At 44.3% G+C, this 20,140-nt stretch overlaps 1 protein-coding gene across 1 annotated transcript in view; it reads right to left on the bottom strand.

The window, feature by feature from the left end:
* ZBTB7C (zinc finger and BTB domain containing 7C) overlaps positions 1-20,140 on the bottom strand; it is a 399,260-nt gene that overhangs the window by 253,170 nt on the left and 125,950 nt on the right. The window contains exon 3 of the mRNA XM_038744392.1: positions 4,817-4,863. The gene's annotated coding sequence lies outside the window, so the exon portion shown is untranslated. The remainder of the gene's footprint in view (positions 1-4,816; positions 4,864-20,140) is intronic.

Genomic DNA, 20,140 nt, shown 5'->3' with positions numbered 1-20,140 from the left:
GCCCCAGACTGCAGGTCCCACAATCTTGCTTTCTCCACCTCATCAGAAGGTAAGTTTTTATTTTAGCCAAAAGACTAGTTATTGTTCTTTTTTTAATACTATTTGTTAAGTGCTATGTGCCAGGAAAAGTATTAAGCACTGCTGTAGATACAAGAAAATCAAGTTGGACACAGTCCATGTCCCATGTGAGTCTCACAGCTTTAAATCCCCATTTTACAGGTGAGATAATTTAGGTATAGTGAAGTTAAGTAACTTGCCCAGAGGACAGCAGAGTAGTGGCAGAGCTGGAATTAGAATCCGGGTCCTCTAACTTCCAGGCCCATGCTCTTTCCATTAGGCCACTCTGCTTCTTATTAGGAAGAAGGTAGTGATAAAATTCTTGCCTAATACAGTACTCTGCACACAATTAGGCTAAGTAAGTACCACTGATCGATTGATTTCTGCCAAGGTCCATTCAGAGTTTTCGCATAAGAAAATCCAAACTTCAGTTCCCTTCACAACATAGCAATATTTTCTTTTCCCTTATTTGACTATTCATTTTCATCCCCTTGCAGTATCACCAGGCTTGTGTGTATGTGTACACACACACACACACACATACGCTCTCTATCAGATGAGGAATGTGTTTCTTGCTTGACAAATCTCTTCTCATAGATTCTGCCCAGGTAGTGTTAACGTTGCTGGTGAAAATGCAATGGGTGGGAACGGCTCTCAGTTGGAGTTTTCACAAATGGAAAAATGCAATAATTTCTAACCACAGATGATTTTCTGTGAACAGTTAAAACTTTTTATTTATCAACAAGGTAACCCATGCTGTCGATTAATATCACCCAACCTATTAATACAAGTCCGTACCCCATATCCCAGCCCTGCTATTTGTCTGCTGTGTGACCTTGGGCAAGTCACTTTAATTCTCTGTGCCTCAGTTACCTCATCTGTAAAATGGGGATTGAGACCTTGAGTCCCATGTGGGACATGGACTCTGTCCAACCCGATTTGCTTGTATCCACCACAGTGCTTAGTACAGTGTCTGGCACATAATAAACACTTAACAAATACTACAGTTATTATTATTATATGTTACCAGATGCACTGTTTCATTTTCTGCTCAGCTTCATCACTGTCATTTTCCAGGTTAAATGTTATTTCAGAACGGGGAGCGGCTCTCCAACACTTATAAAACATTAGCCCAAATGGCAAGCCCTGCCAGTGTCTTAACCCCTTGGAGAGTGACATTTAGAAAATAAATTTTCCAATGCATCCTGGGAGAAAGACATTGCCCAGTGGAATCCCGTTTATAGATACCAACCACCAGTTAAGTCTCTATCTACTGATCTATGCACCAATTTAATTTTACATTCCAAGACTAACAAGACACAGGCAATTCCAGGATGCCACAAGGAATTTAAACTATTCTCTGTCCATATACCACATGATATCATCAACTGGCTACATGTTAAGTAGTTCTAAGGAGGTTAGGTAAACTTGAAAATGCACAGTAAAAATAAGAGCTCTGAACTTACTCTTAGCTAACTACATTAAGAACCACCCCTCTCTTTTTCTCTGTCCTTCCCTCCCCACCATGTGCTCTCTCTGTCTCTCTCTCTCTCCCTGTCTCTCTCTCTCTCTCTCTCTCTCTCTCTCTCTCTCTCTCTCTCTCACTGTGTCTCTCTTTAGGGTATCAATCTGAAATAACTCTACCAAACCTCCAGTGGTTGCTCAAACATCTCCACATCAAACAGAAACTCCTTGCAATCTGCTTTAAAGCAATCCATCAGCTCACCTCCTTCTGGCTTAGCTCACTGATTTCCTACTACTACACAGATTTGCTCCTACTTCAATTTTATCTATCTCACCACTGATCTCTTGCCCATAATCTGCCCCTGGCCTGGACCACCCTCCCTCTTCATATTCGACAGCCTATCATTCTCCCCCCAACCTTCAAAGTCTTATTAAAAGCACATCTCCTCCAATAAGACTACCCTAAGCCCTCATTTCCTCTTCTCTCATTCCCTTCTAATAATAATAATGATAACAATGATGGTATTTGTTAAATGCTTATTATGTGCCAGGCACTGTACTAAGCGCTTGGGTGGATACAAGCAAATCAGGTTGGACAGAATCCCTGTTCCGTGTGGGGCTCACAATCTTAATTCCCTATTTTCCAGATGAGGTAACTGAGGCCCAGAGAAGTGAAGTGACTTGCCCAAGGTCACACAGCAGAGTTGGGATTAGAACCCATGACCTTCTGACTTTCAGACCTGTGCTCCATCACCTACACAATGTTTCTTCTGTGTTGCCTTTGCACTGGGATTTGCACCCTTTATTCACCCTTTCTCAGCTCCACTGCACTTACGTACACATCTGTAATTTATTTATAGTAATGTCTTTCTCTCCCTCTAGATTGTAGGCTCCTAGGGGCTAGGGAACTTTGGCTACCGACTTTGTTGTATTGTGCTCTCCCCAGCACGTGGTCCAGTGTTCTGCATGCAGTAAGCCTTCAGTAAATACCACTGATTGATAAGAGTGAATGCTGAAGCCTTTCTTAGCTCAGATTTGCCAACTAGGACATACAAATACGGTCTCCAGCCCACTTCCTTTCAGGAAGAAACCCAGATTGCAAAATAGATTAATTCAGTGTTCCTGATTCTTCCTGGATGAGTGGGTGCAGGACTAACAGCTCCTTAGATTGCTCCTCCCACAAGGTGTATTAAAATCCCTATCAGAGAGATTACTAAAATTCCTCGTCTCCAAACTGAAGATTGCAATCTTGCCTTTCTCCACTGACACACTGGTACTCTGCTTTTTTCAAGCTCTCACTGAAGGTCATTTTCCTTAATTGAAAGGACACTCATCACTGGACAAAATACTGTGAATGAGAAAGGCAGGTATTTTACTGAAGGCTGAGAAATTGCTCATACATACATATATATACACACATATGTGAGCAATATATATAGATATATGGAAAACAGTTATTGAACTGGTATGTATCTGTGTACATATGCAATTACATGCATGTATGTATACATATATATATACACGTGTATACACACACATATAAATATATAAATCTATCACACACAACCTCAATAATAACATTATAAAATGTAAAACTGATATTTTACCTACAAGATTTTGTAATTCCAATGGCTAGAAGATATGAAATCTTTTTAAAATATTTGATTTTATACTGAATAACATTAATTGATCTATATCTATTAATGCATTTATTTACCTAAGTACTATATTTTTGAAAAAAATATATGCTCAATACATTTCCTCCCAGGGAAATCAGACACTTCTCAAACTTACAATTGTCACTTGGAATTCTTCTGCACAAACTCATGTGATAGAGATAGTGCAACATTTCAGATATGTGCCCTTATTGTGCTTCTTATCCTATTCCCTCTGTTGTTAATCATAGCATTTTGAAAATAAATGAAATACTGGAGATCTTCAAAATCAACCAACATACTAAAAGGCCATTAAGGTTCAAATGCCAAAAGCCAGAATACGGAAATAATAAGGTTGTCTAAATTTTCTTCAGTGGGATAATTTCCTTACCAAGATTTAAAAATTGCTTTTGGAAATAGCCTGATATTCTGAAATTGTAGTCATTCTAGTTAATGAGTAGTGAGGGTGGGGGAAAGACAGAGACCCAAAGACCGAAACAAGAAGAATCAGGAAATATTTTCTTCTCTTAAAAGTTAATGTGTGAAAGGATTTCTATATTCACTTGGAGACTCAGTTTTATTAGTTACCATTCATTTTTCAGTACTTCCTGTAGTTTGGGGGAAGTGGCCAGTCATACTGGCTTTTTCTTCCCCTTTCTTGTCAACATAGAAATGAAAATGCCCATTTACATTTGCTGTCACAAGTTTTTCAAAATTTCTTTCAGTCCCAAAACAAAACTGAGAAGAAAAAACCCCAAACTTGGAGTTTGATATCGAGGGAGCTAAGAAAAAAAAAAACCCTCAGCTTTCAAAGGACTGGAACCCCAAGTCCCCAAGTCTTTTTCTAATAAGATGCCTAACAGTGTGTGAAGTGCAAGTTTTATGGCTACATAATTAAGTATAACATTTGGTGGTAGGAATAAATCAGAACTCCAAAATAGGGGGCACTTTAGTGTGTCTCTGGTTTTGCAGGCACTTCAGATGCTTTCTGAGCAAATATCTGAAAGCATTCTATTATGCCACATAGTCCCAGGCAGACACATTATGTTTATAACTGACAATGGATTTCTAGAACTCATAATTTACTACAACAGAAATAGCACAGCATGTGGCCCCTTTCCCCCTCGCCTCTCCCACTGTACAGTGGAACCCTTTCTTTCAGCTTGTTGAGGGAACTCTGGAGCACAATAGACAAAACGAGTGAGAACCCAGGTGTGAAAACAGCTGTGTGAGAGCAGGTGAAAAGGCAACTTCTTACAGCCCATCTTGCACACTGCTTCTTCCCAAAGCTCAAAGCAGTCCTGGCTGCTCTGTACATAGCAGAAGGACCTAGTTTGAGTCAGTGAGCATTTCCACCAGGCTGACCAAACCCCTTCAAACCCCTGAGGGGACTCAGCTGGGTAGATGCACGCTGTTTCATATTCACTCAGCTCTGCAGCCAAAGGCCCCGAAAGTCAGGAGATGCAACCTCAGCTCAGAGTTAATCACCTGCAGTCTGGCAGGAACCTGCCTGTCACTGAGCCCTAGTACCGTGAAACAACCCGGAGTCTGAGCTCTCTCTTCTGCGAGCTCTCCCAAAGAAAGCTGGCTAACCTCCTGCTTCGCTCTAGACCTGCAAAATAAGGAAATGCAGTACTTACATGGAGGTGCGATGTGACTTCTGCCAGGTCCTAGTCCCTTTCCGGGGCTGAAATGACACATAAGCAAATAGGTCTTCCTCAAAACTCAGTTATTTCATGGTTGAAATGATAGAGAAAAAAAAATCCCACACTCATCCCTAACAAAAGCAGTAGGGTGGAGCCAACCTACCCTTAGATTTAGCTGCAGGCAAACCCTTAAAGATGCAGCATTTATCTTCAATGAATCATGCCAAAACTACACACGGAAAATAAAACCAACTCCTGTACTTTGCTCAGTTCTGCCTTTCCACAGCAGCACTGCAGTGATCTTTAAAGGGGCACTGGAGAGGGGGAGTCAGATCGGAGGACTGTCCAGGCTCATCTAAAATGTCCTGAGCTTGAGATGAAGCAGAGCAGTCAGTTCCGGTGCCCCAGAGACTCCCTGTTCTTGACCTTCATCTCCTCCTCCCTCCCCACTGCCTCCCCGGTTACTCTTAGAGGACCAGTGCAAGCTACAGCAATTTTTGGGTTTAAGAAGAATGACAAGATATTGGCATTCTCTCCTCCAATCAAGGGTGGGAGGAAGAAAACAGCTTGATTTGCCACGAGGTCACACTAACCCTGACAAGGAAGACCTTTTCTCTGTAAAAAAGGGAATTGTATTGCATGCTCAGGCCTATCTCTGTACTACAAACAAGAAAGCACTTTACTCACAAGTAAAGCATTTATTGGTCTGTGTCCCTAAAGGTACTGAAGTGCTTTTATTCCTGACTGGCCACCATTCAAATATGTCTTCCAAACAAGCTATCAATGGTATTGATTTACGTGCCCATATGTGCACAACAGTGTAGTCCTCTTGGAGAGCAGAATGGAGCTACAAGACATTATCCCTGTCCTCAACAATCTTACATACGACTACACCCCCCATACATCCACTTTATTTCTATGACTGTTAATGAAATTGCCTTAAATAATATACCTGATTTTCAATATGGAAATGAACCCCGCAAAACAAACAAAATAAAAGTAGTTCATGGAGACAGGAATTGAAAACTGCTGAGTATTCCCTTTTAGACTAAACCCCGTCCCTAACCCCCTGAGACACAGAATGGATCTAACTCTGCTATATTGTACTCTTCCAAGTGCTTAGTACAGTGCTCTAAACACAGTAAGCATGCAATAAATGCCTTTGATTGCTTGATTCATCTGTAAAGAGTTGACATACCTATGAAGTTGACTCCCCGAACTCTAACTGATGGGAGAATTAAGAGAACACAGGCAGGATGCTGCTGCTTGCTACCTCTTCAGGTGATTAAAACAAGGCGTTTTACTAATGTAAATGGGAGCTTCAATTTATGGCATATTCAATCAACCAGTGATATTTATTGAGCAGGAGTCAGCTGTGGGTGGTAGGTTGATGGGCAGATAAGCTTCCAAAGAAGTGAGGGTAGAATGGCAAGAGTAGCTAACCCAAACCGTCTTTTAAGGCACCCACAATTAAGGAGTGAAACATGGAAAAGGAGCCAGTGAAAGAGACTGAGAAGTGGTCAGAGAGGTAGGAGGAGAATCAGGGGCGGGCTGCGTTAGTAAAACCCAGTTAGCATTTCCAGAGAAAAGCAGTGGTTGGCGCATAGTAAGCTTTTAAGTACTTAATAAATGAAAGGAAGAGGCCAAGAGTATCGAAGGCAGTTAAGGAATACCACTAGTTCAATTTGGCAACCTCAGTGATCTTAGAGAGTGTAGTCTTTCATTGGGAGAAGGGGTTAGTGACCTGAGGAGAAGAAGAAGAAGAAGAGAACAGGTGGAGAGGACTTGAAGGCAGCAGCAGCACTATGGACTCATGGAAAGAACATAGGCCTGGGGGTCAGAGGACCAGGTTTCCATTCCCAGCTCTGCCACTTACCTGCTCTGTGACCTAAGGTAAATTACTTAACTTCACTGTAACTCAGTTCTTTCATCTGTAAAATGAGGATTCAATATCTGTTCTCTCTCCTACTTAGACTGTGAGCCCCGTGTGAGACCTGATTATCTTGTCTCTACCCCAGTGCTTATTATAGTGCTTGGCACATAGCACTGAACAAGTACCACAATTATTATTTTTGCATTATGTTCCAAAAAGTTTGGACAGTAATAGGGGCAAGGAGTTGGACTGACTTCTGGATGGTGCAGTGGTCTCCAGGGAAACCTTACTTAATAGAGGTGAAACTTCAATGTGTTGGAAGGCAGAGGAGGAAGAGCCATCTGTAGACAGCACTACCATACTTCCCATCTCACAAGCCCTCAACCTTGGTGTCATCCTCGACTCCGCTCTCTCGTTCACCCCACACATCCAATCCATCACCAAAATCTGCCTGTCTCACCTCCATAACATCGCCAAGATCCGCCCTTTCCTCTCCATTCAAACCATTACCTTGCTGGTTCAATCTCTCAGCCTATCTCAACTAGATTACTGCATCAGCCTCCTCTCCGATCTCCCATCCTCTTGTCTCTCCCCACTTCAGTCTATACTTCACACTGCTGCCCAGATCATCTTTGTGCAGAAGCGCTCTGGGCATGTTACTCCCCTCCTCAAAAATCTCCAGTGGCTGCCTGTCAACCTACGAATCAAGCAAAAACTCCTCACTCTTGGCTTCAAGGATCTCCATCACCTCGCCCCCTCAATCAATCAATCAATTGTATTTATTGAGCGCTTATTGTGTGCACTGTACTAAGCGCTTGGGAAGTACAAGTTGGCAACATATAGAGACAGTCCCTACCCAACAGTGGGCCCCCTCCTACCTCACCTCCCTTCTCTTCTTCTCCAGCCCAGCCTGCACCTTCCGCTCCTCTGCCACTAACCTCCTCACTGTACCTCGCTCTCACCTTTCCCACCGTCAACCCCCGTCCCACGTCCTTCTCCTGGCCTGGAATGCCCTCCCTCCACACATCCACCAAGCTAGCTCTCTTCCTCCCTTCAGAGCCCTACTGAGAGCTCACCTCCTACAAGAGGCCTTCCCAGACTGAGCCCCCTTTTCCCTCTCCTCCTCCCCATCCCCTCCCCCTACCTCCTTCCGCATCCCACAGCACTTGTATATATATTTGTACAGATTTATTACTCTATTTATTTTACTTGTACATATTTACTATTCTATTTATTTTAATGCCGTGCATATAGCTTTAATTCTGTCTGTTCTGACGATTTTGACACCTGTCTACATGTTTTGTTTTGCTGCCTGTCTCCCCCTTCTAGACTGTGAGCCCGTTGTTGGGTAGGGACTGTCTCTATATGTTGCCAACTTGTACTTCCCAAGTGCTTAGTACAGTGCTTTGCACACAGTAAGCACTCAATAAATACACTTGAATGAATGAATGAATCTGAGAATGAGAGGTTGAAGAGAGCAATGTGGGAAAGAAGGAGTATAAGAAGCCAGTGTTTGAAAGAGATGGGAAGAAATGGGATCAGAGGAACTCCTAGAAGAAGAAATGTTTTGTGCCATTCATCATTTGCTCATCCTGGACAATGAAACTGGATTTTAAAAGCTTGCTTGCCTATCCTGGCCCTTTTAAGCCACTCATCCTCATTCCTTTTCTCTCTCCAGCCTTCCTCACACCATTCTCCTACATTTCCCAGTCTTGACTGTAAGCTACTTGTGGGCAGGGAACATGTCTACCATCTCTGTTGTATTATATTCGCCCAAGCACGTAGTATAGTGCCCTGCACACAGTAAGTACTCAATAAATGCCATTGATTGGTTGATTGGTTGCAACTTCTATGCCCTTCTTCTCTGAATTGCCTCTCTGTAATGTATAATCACAGTAACGCACTGATAACAGAGGTTTCCATTAGCCAGCCTTCCACTAACCCATCCTGAACCAAAATTTACTTTTCTCAACCCCTATCCAGCACCTGCTCCACAGCTTAGCCAACTTGGCTCTCCTGGTTGTCTACCTTTAAGCCTGTCTCTGCCATCCTACACATTTTTTGATGTCATGCTGATCATCCCTCCCACTGCTCTGAACAGTCCTACCATTACTTCATCCCCTTTCTCTGAATCTAGCTCTGAACTTTATTCTGAGCAATCCCAGCTGCCTGGAAATAAAGATCATACTCTAACCAGCAGCCAAGCGCATTCAAATCCTTCAAATCCTTTCTCAAAACCTACCTCTTGAGCAAAGCCTTTCCTTGACCTCAAAAACCTCTTGCTGGAATCATCTGATCCTCTGCTGGAATATTTGGAAATTTATCAGGGGAACGAGTCCAGAATAATGAAACCAGAATGACATCTCTGCAGCCTACGCGTCTCTTTCCCTCACCCTTCCTGCCTCCTTATTTTCTCATTTCTGTTGCTAATATAGCAGGCCACTAGTTTGTGCATTGCCTCCCCAATAAAGACTTGTTATTGCTGTTATTTGTCAGTCTATAATGGTGCTTTCACTGTGCCGGGTTCATTCAGCACAATGCCTACCAGGCAATGTTTCTGAATCATATTACTTCTGGCCAGAAACCAGAGAATCTGTCCAAAACCCAGGAAGACACAGGAGTGTAACCCTGGATCATCCCAGGTCACCCCAAGGTTCTTCCCTTTCCCTGCTATACAGCACTGTGGATTTGTACAGCTTCAGTAGAGCTATGATGGTCCAGCAGGGCCAGAAAAGAGATGTTCAGAGTCAGACAGCAAATTCTGCTGAAAGGGATTGGGGACCAGGAGCAAAAAACAACCCAGCCCTATGAGACAGTTGTTGCCTAGTGGATAGAGCATGGAACTGGGAGCCAGAAGGTCATGGGTTCTAATCCCAGGTCCACCACTTTTCTGCTATGTGACCTTGTGCAAGTCACCACTTCTCTGTGCCTGTTACCTCATCTGTAAAATTGGGATTGAGCCTGAGAGCCCCTTATGGGATAGGGACTGTGACCAACCAGATTTGCTTGTATCCACCCCAACTCTTAATATAGTGCCTGGCACATAGTAAGCACTTAACAAATACCACAATTATTATTATTAATATTAACTTCCAGAGAGATAGGGCCTGGTAACAGAGGCCTGACAACTCTTTCTGATTTATCAGCTGACTGTGCCAGCCACCGGGGAGGGTCCTGGAGTGAAAAGGAGGGGACCTATTTCCAACCTACTTCTCTGGTTTGGACAGACCCATAAGCCTCAGTAGGTCAGAGGGGAAACAACCTACCCAACAGCTGTCAGCTCCCCTCATGGTCCCTCACCATCTCTGCTACTCCTCAGCACAAAAGCATGGTGGTCTGGGCTTTTGCCAGCTGGAATCACTGCCTGTAATTTTAGTGTCCACCTCCCTGACTAAATAGTAAGCTCCTTGGGAGTAGGGATCATGTCTACTCTCACTGTTGTTCTCTCTAAGAGTTTAGTAGAGTGTTATATACAGAGCAGGGGCTCAAGAAATACTATTGACTGGTTAATTTCCAAACTCTAGGTCTCAGTATCTTGCTCATACATGCTCATTCAATCTTGCTTGCCCTGTCTCTCAACTTGTCCCCTTAAACAGGGCAGAGCAGGGTCCCCCCCAGTAGAAAGAGGGTGCAAGCGAGATGGGGAGACACACAGGGCTTGGTTTGCAAAATTTTCAAATCCACAAGAGACTGCTAGCATCCAATGCCCTCCCTTAGCCATTTCCCCTCAGCATGACTCTTACTACCTCACGGACTCCATTCCAGGCCACAGGAAAAAAAAAGTTCTTCTCTAATCTTTAAGCGCCTTCTTTATATAGTATTTGTTATATGCTTACTATGTGTCAAACCCCATTCTAAGCACCACAATAGAAACAAGTCAATTAGGTTGAACACAGACCCTGTCCCACATGTGCTGGGTCAGTCCAAGTAGGAGGGAGAACAAGAGAACTGAGGCACAGAGAAGTTAAATGACTTGCCCAAGGTCACGCAGTAAACAATTGGCACAGCCAAAATTAGAACTGAGGGCTTCTGAGTCCCAGGCCCATGCTTTTTCCACTTGGCCATGATGCTCCTCTGGTTCTCCTTGTGGGCAAGGAACTTGTCTATCACCTCTGTTTCATTGTACTCTCCCAAGCACTTAGTACACAGTGCTCTGTACACAGTAAGTGCTTAGTAAATGTCATTGATTGATTGATTGATTCATTCATTCCACTGGGGGGAGGGGGTCTCTCCAGTGAGTGGGAGGACCAGGGAGATGTGAATTTTCTTGGCTGTTTCCTTATCATGAAGCTATGCAACCTTGTCCAGGTCTCTAGGATGAAAAGATCAATCTGTGGGCTTCAGGTTAAACATTTTGATTAAATCCAATACTCTGCTCTCTAGCCCAATACTGTATGTCTTGGTGACCAGAGGCAGTTCATTCGTGCATTCGATCGTATTTATTGAGTGCTTACTGTGTGCAGAGCACTATACTAAGCACTTGCAGTTCCCTGAGGACACTGCAGAGAGTGGTGAAAATTTGGTGAAGACATAAACCATTTCGTGGGCTGATGGGCTTCTCGAACATAGGTTCGGGGCTGCTAACATCCCAGAGTAAAACATTTCCCAGCTTCCGATTCAAATGCTTCAGGGCAAAAGCTAATTATCCAGTCACGTCAAGCAGAAATGTTCCCCTGTGGTATGTAGTTTTGGACCATCAGGAGCATGAGGAAGTGCCTGACTTTCTCCCAGCATTGCCTGCTGTCAGAAACAGAGCATGCCACTGGTTGAACCATTAATCTGCTCTGACACCCTCCCGTGTTCTTGTTTCTCACCTGCTATGGTTTACCATGGGAGGCAATAAGCACCTTCTCTGTTCATGTTTGGCTCTTGATTTCTCAGACCTCAGATTTCTCAGACCTCCTGATCAGGGACTTTCCGAATGGCATAGTGAGTAGAGCATGGGCCTGGGTTTCAGAAGGATCTGGGTTCTAATCCCGGCTCTGCCACTTGTCTGTTGTCAGACCTTGGGCAAGTCACTTCATTTTTCTGGGCCTCAGTTATCTCATGTGTAAAATGGGGATTGAGACTACGAGCCCCATGTGGGACAGGAACTGTGTCCAACCTGATTCGCCTGCATCTATCCCATTCACTTAGTAGAGTGCCTGGCACATAGTAAGTGCTTAAGAGATACCATCATTTACCAAATACAAATACCAAGTTTGCCTAATGGACAAACTTGATGGTGGAAGGTGGATAAAAAGGGAAGGGTGGAGTGTGTGTGTGTGAGAGAGAGAGGGAGAACAAGAGAGAGAGATGTATTTGCACTTCTAATGATGTCCGCAGCTGCTGCTATTACTACTTCCTGTGCCCAGGCGTAGAACTGAAAGTCCAGTTTGTGTAAAGTAGTGCCCTCCACTCAGAACAAGAAAAGAAAGTGACTAAAGTTCAGTTTGGGGCTTTCCCACCACTAGACCCCAGATTTCAGATCTGGTTTTTCACTGGAACTACCCCACCCTGTTAGGGGTTGACCACTTGCAATTTTAGCAGGATAATGGTAAGGGGATACTGAAAATAGACCCCAGAAGGGATAAATGGTGTTCTTTATATTTTTTTGATTCTGCAGCAGGGACCCATTCTCCTCTAAGGGCAACTCCTGGTCTCTTGCAGTTGTGAAAATTAACACACATAAAGCACTTCACACCTGGGAAAAGATCTTTACAATCATTTTCATTCATTATTCCAAAACTAATCAGTATATCACATCATCCCTTAACACACAGTCATTATGATAATATCAGTCACAGTAAATTTCCAGGGTTATTAACGGTGAAGCTGCATTATTTTGGTAGTTTAAAAAAAAGAAAAGGAAAACACTTGGAGGGTTATTCTAGTCCTTCAGACTGATTAGCTGATTGGTTTTTCATTTAGAAATTGATATTGTCAACTGCCAATTGCTTGAGGTCATGGGGTCAGGGAGAATAAATCCACCGGTCATCTAAAAATCTCTGTTAAGCCCATACGTAGTTCTAGTCCTGTCCTACGGCAAACTGTCCACCAGACTACCAACAAATATCCCAATGGATAGGTGTGCTTCCCCCCACCTCCTACACACACACCCCCACCCCCCACCCCCACCCTCCCTTCTTCCTGGCCCTGTCCATCAGCAGTGGTGATGCTGATTAGCAATGCCATGGATAAAGGACAAGGAGAAGAAGAGAATCCAACCCTACTCAATCTAAATGGTACAGGGGGTTTGAGGGAGGCAAGCTAAAGATGAGTCTGGGAAAATGACAGAGTAGAAGCGGTAGTATTGCTATCCCCAGCAGGCCAACACCCAGCTTCAGTTGAACCCAGCTGGCCTCAGGATTGGGGCACCCAGCAGAGAACAACCTCTACTGCCCACACTCTGAGGGTTTTGTGGCTTTTTAAATGGTATTTGTTGAGCACTTACTATGGGTCAAACACTGTTGGGGTACATACAAGTCAATCATGTCAGACACAGTCCCTGTCCCAATCTAAATAAGGAGGATAGAACAGGTACTGAATCCCCATTTCAAAGTTGAGGAAACTGGGCCACAAAGACGTTAAGTGTCTTGGATCAAGTCACACAGCAGGCACCTGGAGGAGCAGAGATTAGAACCCAGGTCCTCAGACTCCCAGGCTCATGCTGCTTCACCCTTTACGTCAGCTTTCCTGGGGAGGGGTGGGAGGCAGGAGGAGCAGGTGGACAGGGAAGCTTAGTTCATTCATTCATTCAATCGTATTTATTGAGCACTTACTGTGTGCAGAGCACTGTACTAAGCACTTGGGAAGTACAAGTCGGCAACATATAGAGATGGTGCCTACTCAATTATGGGCTCACAGTCTGGAAGGGGGAGACAGACAACAAAACAAAACATGTAGACAGGTGTCAAAATCATCAGAACAAATAGAATTAAAACTATATGCACATCATTAACAAAATAAATAGAATAGTAAATATGTACAAGTAAAATAAATAGAGTGATAAATCTGTACAAATATATACAACTGCTGTGGGGAGGGGAAGGAGGTAGGGCGGGGGAATGGGGCGGAGGAGAGGAAAAAGGGGGCTCAGTCTGGGAAGGCCTCCTGGAGGAGGTGAGATCTCAGTTTGCAGCCCCCACTATCCAATGCCTGATTCATTCATTCATTCATTCATTCATTTAATCATATTGAGCACTTACTTTTTGTAGAGCACTGTACTAAGTGCTTGAAAGGTACAATTCGGCAACAGATAGAGAAAATCCCTACATGACAACAGGCTCACAGTCTAGAAGGGGGAGACAGGCAACCATTCCTATCACTTACATCCTGGCTGCCATTTACGGGGAGGAGGAGAAAGTCCCATTCCCCCGCCTAACCCTCCCGGCTACCTGGCCTGGCTGAGGAAAGAAGCGGTGTTTAAGGGAGAGATGATGATGGGCAGATAGGCAGGGGCTACTGTGGGCACTGAAAGGAAATCCCAAACTCATCAATATACAAAGAGCACACTGGGGAGAGCCAGCAACGAGGCCACTGCTAAATTTATAACCCTTCCCCAGGCCAGAGTTAATTCAATTAATCCTGGCCTCTGGGACTGCATCTCAAGTGGGTTTCCAGATTCTATCCCCAATCATTCTGAAACAAGGGCATCAAAACACAGAGCCTCTTGACAGGTTCCCCCAGGCTGCCCCTGGGGTGATTTTGCTGAAAGCGGAGCAGGCTTTGCAGTTGGCCTCATCTCCCCTGTAGAAGTGTGGTCCTTAAAGCAGTTAGTCAGTCAGTCAATTGCATTTATTGAGTGCTTACTGTGTGCAGAGCATTATACTAAGCACTTGGGAGAGAACAATATAACAGATATATTCCCAGGCCACAACTAACTTACAGCCTAGAGAGGGGGGCAAACCTTAATATAAATAAATAAATGATAAATACATATCTAAGTGCTATAGGGCTGGGAGTGGGGATGAATAAATGGAGCAAGTCAGGGTGAGCCAGAAGGGAGCTGAAGAAAAGGAATAGAGGACTTAGTCAGGGAAGGCCTCTTGGAGGAGATGTGCCTTCAATAAGGCTTTGAAGTGGGGAAAGTAATTATCTGTTAGATATGAGGAAGGAGAGTGGCGATAGTGTCTTCTGAACAGAGAGGTTCCCTCTCCAACGAAGATGGGGATGCAACATAATGAGTCCAACTCCCTCTTGACCAGCCTTCTGCCTCGAAATCCACACTAGAATATTTGAACAGGGGCCTTTGGATGCTGCCTGAGTTTTCAGAGCATTACAGGGGGTCTGTCACAGACCCCTGGCGGAGCAGTAATCTGTTCCTTGTCCCCAGCAAAGTCCTGGTAGCAAGAGGTGCCTTCTCGGAGGCACCTCATTGGGCAGGTTGAATGGCCTGGCCTTCAGTTATGCTGCCTGATCACCACTTACCCAACTTCCAACACCTGTGAGGCACTCTGTCTAGATGAATTTGGGTCACGCATACAAAGAAGAGGGAAGACCCAAGATATCCTTTATGGGATGGGGCAAAGCTGCCCAATCACCAGCAGTGGATGGGGTATGGCTGCCCAATTACCAGCAAAGGACCAGAGCAAGTCTGCCCAATCACCAGCAATGGACTGGTGTAAGATTGTCCAATCACCAGCATACTGAAATGCACACAACCTCAGAATCCTTTCCATTTGATCACTGAGAAATTTGCAATTGCAAAACTGTTCTACCTGCTTTTTGCTTCTTGCAGTTAAGGTGAACAGTGCACTGTCCCTCCCTCAGCCTACCAGTAGTCTGATCCTGATTGTAAAATCTCAACAGACCATTTACACTGTGAGGCTCACGTAGGACAGTAACTGTGTCTGATCTGTTTGCATTTTGTCTACCCCAGTGATTAGCACAGTGCTTGGCACATAGAAAGTGTTTAACAAATGTCACAATTACTATAATTATTAAGCTAGAAAACAGGTTTTTGTCCATTGATTTTCCTCATTTTCAAGGACACAGATCAAATCCTCCCAACACATCCAATTCTATCTAATAATGGTGAGAGATGTTTGCTCCGGTTGGCTGCTATTCATTCACTCAATCGTATTTATTGAGTGCATACTGTGTGCAGAGCACTATACTAAGTGCTTGGGAGAGTACATTACAAGAATAAACAGTCACATTCCCTGTGACTGACATCAATACAGAGAAATGAAATAAAATTACACATATATACATAAGTGCTGTGGGGCTGGGACAAGGGAAGAGCAAAGGAAGCAAGTCAAGGTGATGCAGGAGGGAGTGGGAGGTGAGAAAAACTGAGGCTTAATCTGGGAAGGCCTCTTGGAGGAGATGCAACTTCATTAAGGCTTTGAAGAAGCGGAAAATAATTGTTCTGAGCATGCACTGCTAGCAACACTCCATCCAGGGACCAATCTGTCCCCCTGGCTCCCAATTTGCTATTGGATCAGGAAGGCCAGTTAATCGCTCTTTTCCCACCCATCAATTCCCATCTCTCCCCGCTCATTCCATCTTCCCCTGCCATGCTCTTCTTCCGGCCTCCTGTCTGCATCCTCGTTCCTCTCCCTGCTGATGTTCAGAAGCAGCAGCAATTGGACAGACAGCCTCTAGCTCATTGTGGGAAAGGACTGTCACTCTTTATTGTTGCATTGCACTGTCCCAAGCACCCAGTACAGTGCTCTGCACACTGTAAGTGCTTAAATATGATTGATTGAATGAATGAATGAATGAATGAAGGAAGGAAGGAAGGAAGGAAGGAAGGAATGAAGGGCTCACGGAAGTTCTGAGTGTGGGGCAGCGGTATTGTAGAGCCAAAGATGCAAGATCACACAGACAGCTCGAAGACTGATGGTGACAAATCCGAGAGAGCCCTTCCCCTCCCTCCAGCTTGCAGTGGTCCTTCCAGCAAACAACCACAGCACGTTTCATGTCCACAATTGCATTGGCCCAAACAAGCTGTCTTTATCTCTTTCTTTCTTTGACCTCTAAAGGTCCACAGTTAACCGGCACTGAAGGTCCAGGAGTATATCGGCTTCTAGGATGCAGATCTCGGATTGAGTTTCATAAACTCGTACTCACTTTCCTCCTGCCCTTTGTTTGGTTTCAGTGGAGATTTTCCTTATGGGAACTGCTTTCTTTCAGTAACAGGAAAGTTTAGAACTGTTATCTTCTGGATTTGCGATTAGTCAGGAGGTTAGGGGAACAACCCGGAATTCAGAGCCTTGAATCAATCAATCAATAAGTTGTATTTATTGAGCACTTACTGTACGCAGAGCATGGTACTAAGCACTTAGGATGGGGATAGGAACCATTCTGGCTAGGTCATGGCTTTTTTTTTATTAGTATTCGTTCAGCATTTACTATGTATGGGGTATGGCTGCCCAATTACCAGCAATGGACCAGAGCAAGACTGCCCATTCACCAGCAGTGGACCAGTGTAAGATTGCCCAATCACCAGCAATGGACCGGTGTATGTACCAGGCACTGTACAAAGCACTGGGGTAGATACAAGCTTATCTGGTTGGACACAATCCCTGTCCGACATGGGGCTCACAGTCTTATTCCCCATTTTAAAGATGAGGTAACTGAGGCCCAGAAAAGTTAAGCGACTTACCCAAGGTCACACAGCAGACAAGTGTGAAGCCAGGATTAGAATCCAGGTCTTTCTGGCTCCCAGGCCTGTGCTCTATCCACTAAGCCATGTTGTGTCAATCAATCAATCAATCGTATTTATTGAGCACTTACTGTGTGCAGAGCACTGTACTAAGCGTTTGGGAAGTACAAGTTGGCAACATATAGAGACGGTCCCTACCCAACAGTGGGCTCACAGTCTAGAAGGGGGAGACAGAGAACAAAACAAAACATATTAACAAAATAAAATAAATAGAATAGATATGTACAAGTAAAATAAATAAATAGAGTAATAAATACATACAAACATATATACATATATACAGGTGTTGTGGGGAAGGGAAGGAGGTAAGGTGGGGGGGGATGGAGAGGGGGAGGAGGGAGAGAGGAAGGAGGGGGCTCAGTCTGGGAAGGCCTCCTGGAGAAACCCGGCCTTACAGGTTTTGTGTCCCTACAAAGGCTTTTGCTCCTTGACATCTTGGCAAGCCACCTTAGAGCAAAATCACATTTCCAAAGCCCATGGATGTGTGGCTACAACTCTACTGAAAAGACTCAGCACCTGCCTTCTGGGATTTCACAATCCAAACAGACCACTCTGATGTGCTTCCCCACAAAATACTGCATAATTTGACTACCAATCAATCAATAAGTGGCATGTATTAAGCACCTACTGGGTGCCAAGTTCCCAGCTAAAAGCAAAGAACTTGGGAGAGTACAACTGATTTAGTAGACTTGATTCCCTGGCCACAGGGATCATGCAATCTAGAGTGGGGAGGCAGATAGAAGAAGAGGGAAAGGGAAATATATGATCTGATTTAGTGAGGTTTATTCTTTCTCCCCCAAATACCCTCTCTCGTTTTATCCCCCCTCTTCCCCCTTTCCCAACATTTCTGTTAGCAGAATATATCTATATATGAATTTTTGGAGAGACTATATCTACAGATTGAGTAGCATTCTTTTACTAGAAAATCCAGTAGGAATTTTGCTGAAATGACTTCTCCCACCTACGTTGCATGGTTTCTTCAATGCCTATTCCTTCAAGAGGAGCAGAGACCAGAAACATTATTTATGCTAAACAACAAAGACAATGTGAGAATTCAGAATTCCGTATTTATTCTCTCCTAACTGGCAAGTGGGCCAGTGAACCAGCCATTTTTTTCTTAACTGCCAAATCCATAATTCCCTCCCAAGATCAGGAAAGCAAATTTCAAGAATCAAAGCAGTTTCCTTTCTCCCCTTCTGCCCCCAGCACTGGCCACTGACCCAGGTCTTGGTTGTAGGATAGGAGGGGACATTAAAAGAACTGGTTTTGGGTTGAGGGGGCTTTTCCCCTTCCTTCCTCTCGGGCTCCCTTTCCCCATTTGGCCTGGCTCTGCAGTTCTATCTCCATCCCACTAAATCAACAGCTCCGACTCAGGGGGAGAGGTTCCGGAAAGGAAGAAAGGGCTAAGTTTATTATTATTTTTTTCACACTCATTTGTCTGACTGTAACTGCACTTTAATTAACTGTTAAATTAATAAACTTGTCCTTCCTCATAGGAGGCTCCAGTGAAGCTATCAATTCACAGTGGTGCCTGGGGGGAAAAGAAGAGCAGCTCTGAAACTACCTGCCAGCTTTCTGCACACAGTTCCATTACCCTTCTTCACCTGCCCTCCGCTCTAACAAGAAGGGAATCTAGTTGTTGACAGGGGAGGTGGCATCTGCTCACACTGCTTCCCCACGGTCCACAGGAGCCAGCCCCCAAGCCCTCTCTCGAATGTAAGCTCCCTGTGGACAGGGAACATGTCTATCTATTCTTTCATTCATTAATTCCATAGCATTTATTAAGTTCTTACTGTCTGCAAAGCACTGTACAATATAACAATAAACAGAAACATACCCCGTTCCTAAGGAGCTCTGTTATACTGTACTCTCCCAAGAACTAAGAGCTGTGCTCTGCACACAGTAAGCACTCAATAAATACCATTGATTCATTAATTGAATGATTGAAACTCCAACCTCTGGGGGTAAAATTGGTATTGGGGCATACTGTGGTTCCCATCTCCTTCTTTCCTTGAGAATCAACTTGGCTTAGTGGATACAGCATGGGCCTGAGAGTCAGAAGGACCTGGGTTTTAATCCCGGCTCTGCCACGTGTCTGCTACGTGACCTTGGAGAAAGTCATTTAACTTCTCTGTGCCTCAGTTACCTCATCCTTAAAAAATGGGGATTAAGAGTGTGAGCTCAATGTGGGACAGAGACCCTGTCTAGTCTAATTAACTTGTATCTACCTCAGTGCTTAGAATAGTGCTTGGAACACAGTAAGTACCTAAGAAGTACCATATTTTTTTTCCTCCTCCCACCCTAAGATTTCTTGTATTATTTATTATTTGAGTGCCTAGCACTGTGCTGACTGCTGGGAAAGATGCAGGATGAAAGATGAACAGATCAGACACAGCCACTGTTCCATGTAGGGTTGACAAACTAAGAAGTACGGAGGGCAGGCATCTCATCCCCATTTTCCAGAAGAGGAAAGAGGCACAGAAATGATCAGTAACTTGCCCAAGTTCCCCCCAGGCAGGCCAGAAGCAGAGTTGGAACTAAAACCAGATTTCCTGCCTGCGACCAGCAATGTCTTTTCCACTAGGCCAAGCTGCCTTCCACCCATGTTCCCATCCCCCAACCTACCCAGCTGAATAGTTAGGAAGGGGACAGGTGATCACAGTCTCTAGACTGTCATCTCATTGTGGTCTGGGAACATGTCTGCTAATTCTGTTGTATTGTAGAGAAGCAGCATGGTGTAGTGAATAGAGCATGGGCCCGATAGAAGGTTATGTGTCCTAATTCCGGCTCTGCC

Source organism: Tachyglossus aculeatus, chromosome 3 (assembly GCF_015852505.1).
Source record: "Tachyglossus aculeatus isolate mTacAcu1 chromosome 3, mTacAcu1.pri, whole genome shotgun sequence".
Classification (NCBI taxonomy): Eukaryota; Metazoa; Chordata; class Mammalia; order Monotremata; family Tachyglossidae; genus Tachyglossus; species Tachyglossus aculeatus.
Note: the sequence above shows the minus strand (reverse complement) of the source record. Positions and strands in the feature narration are given on the sequence as shown.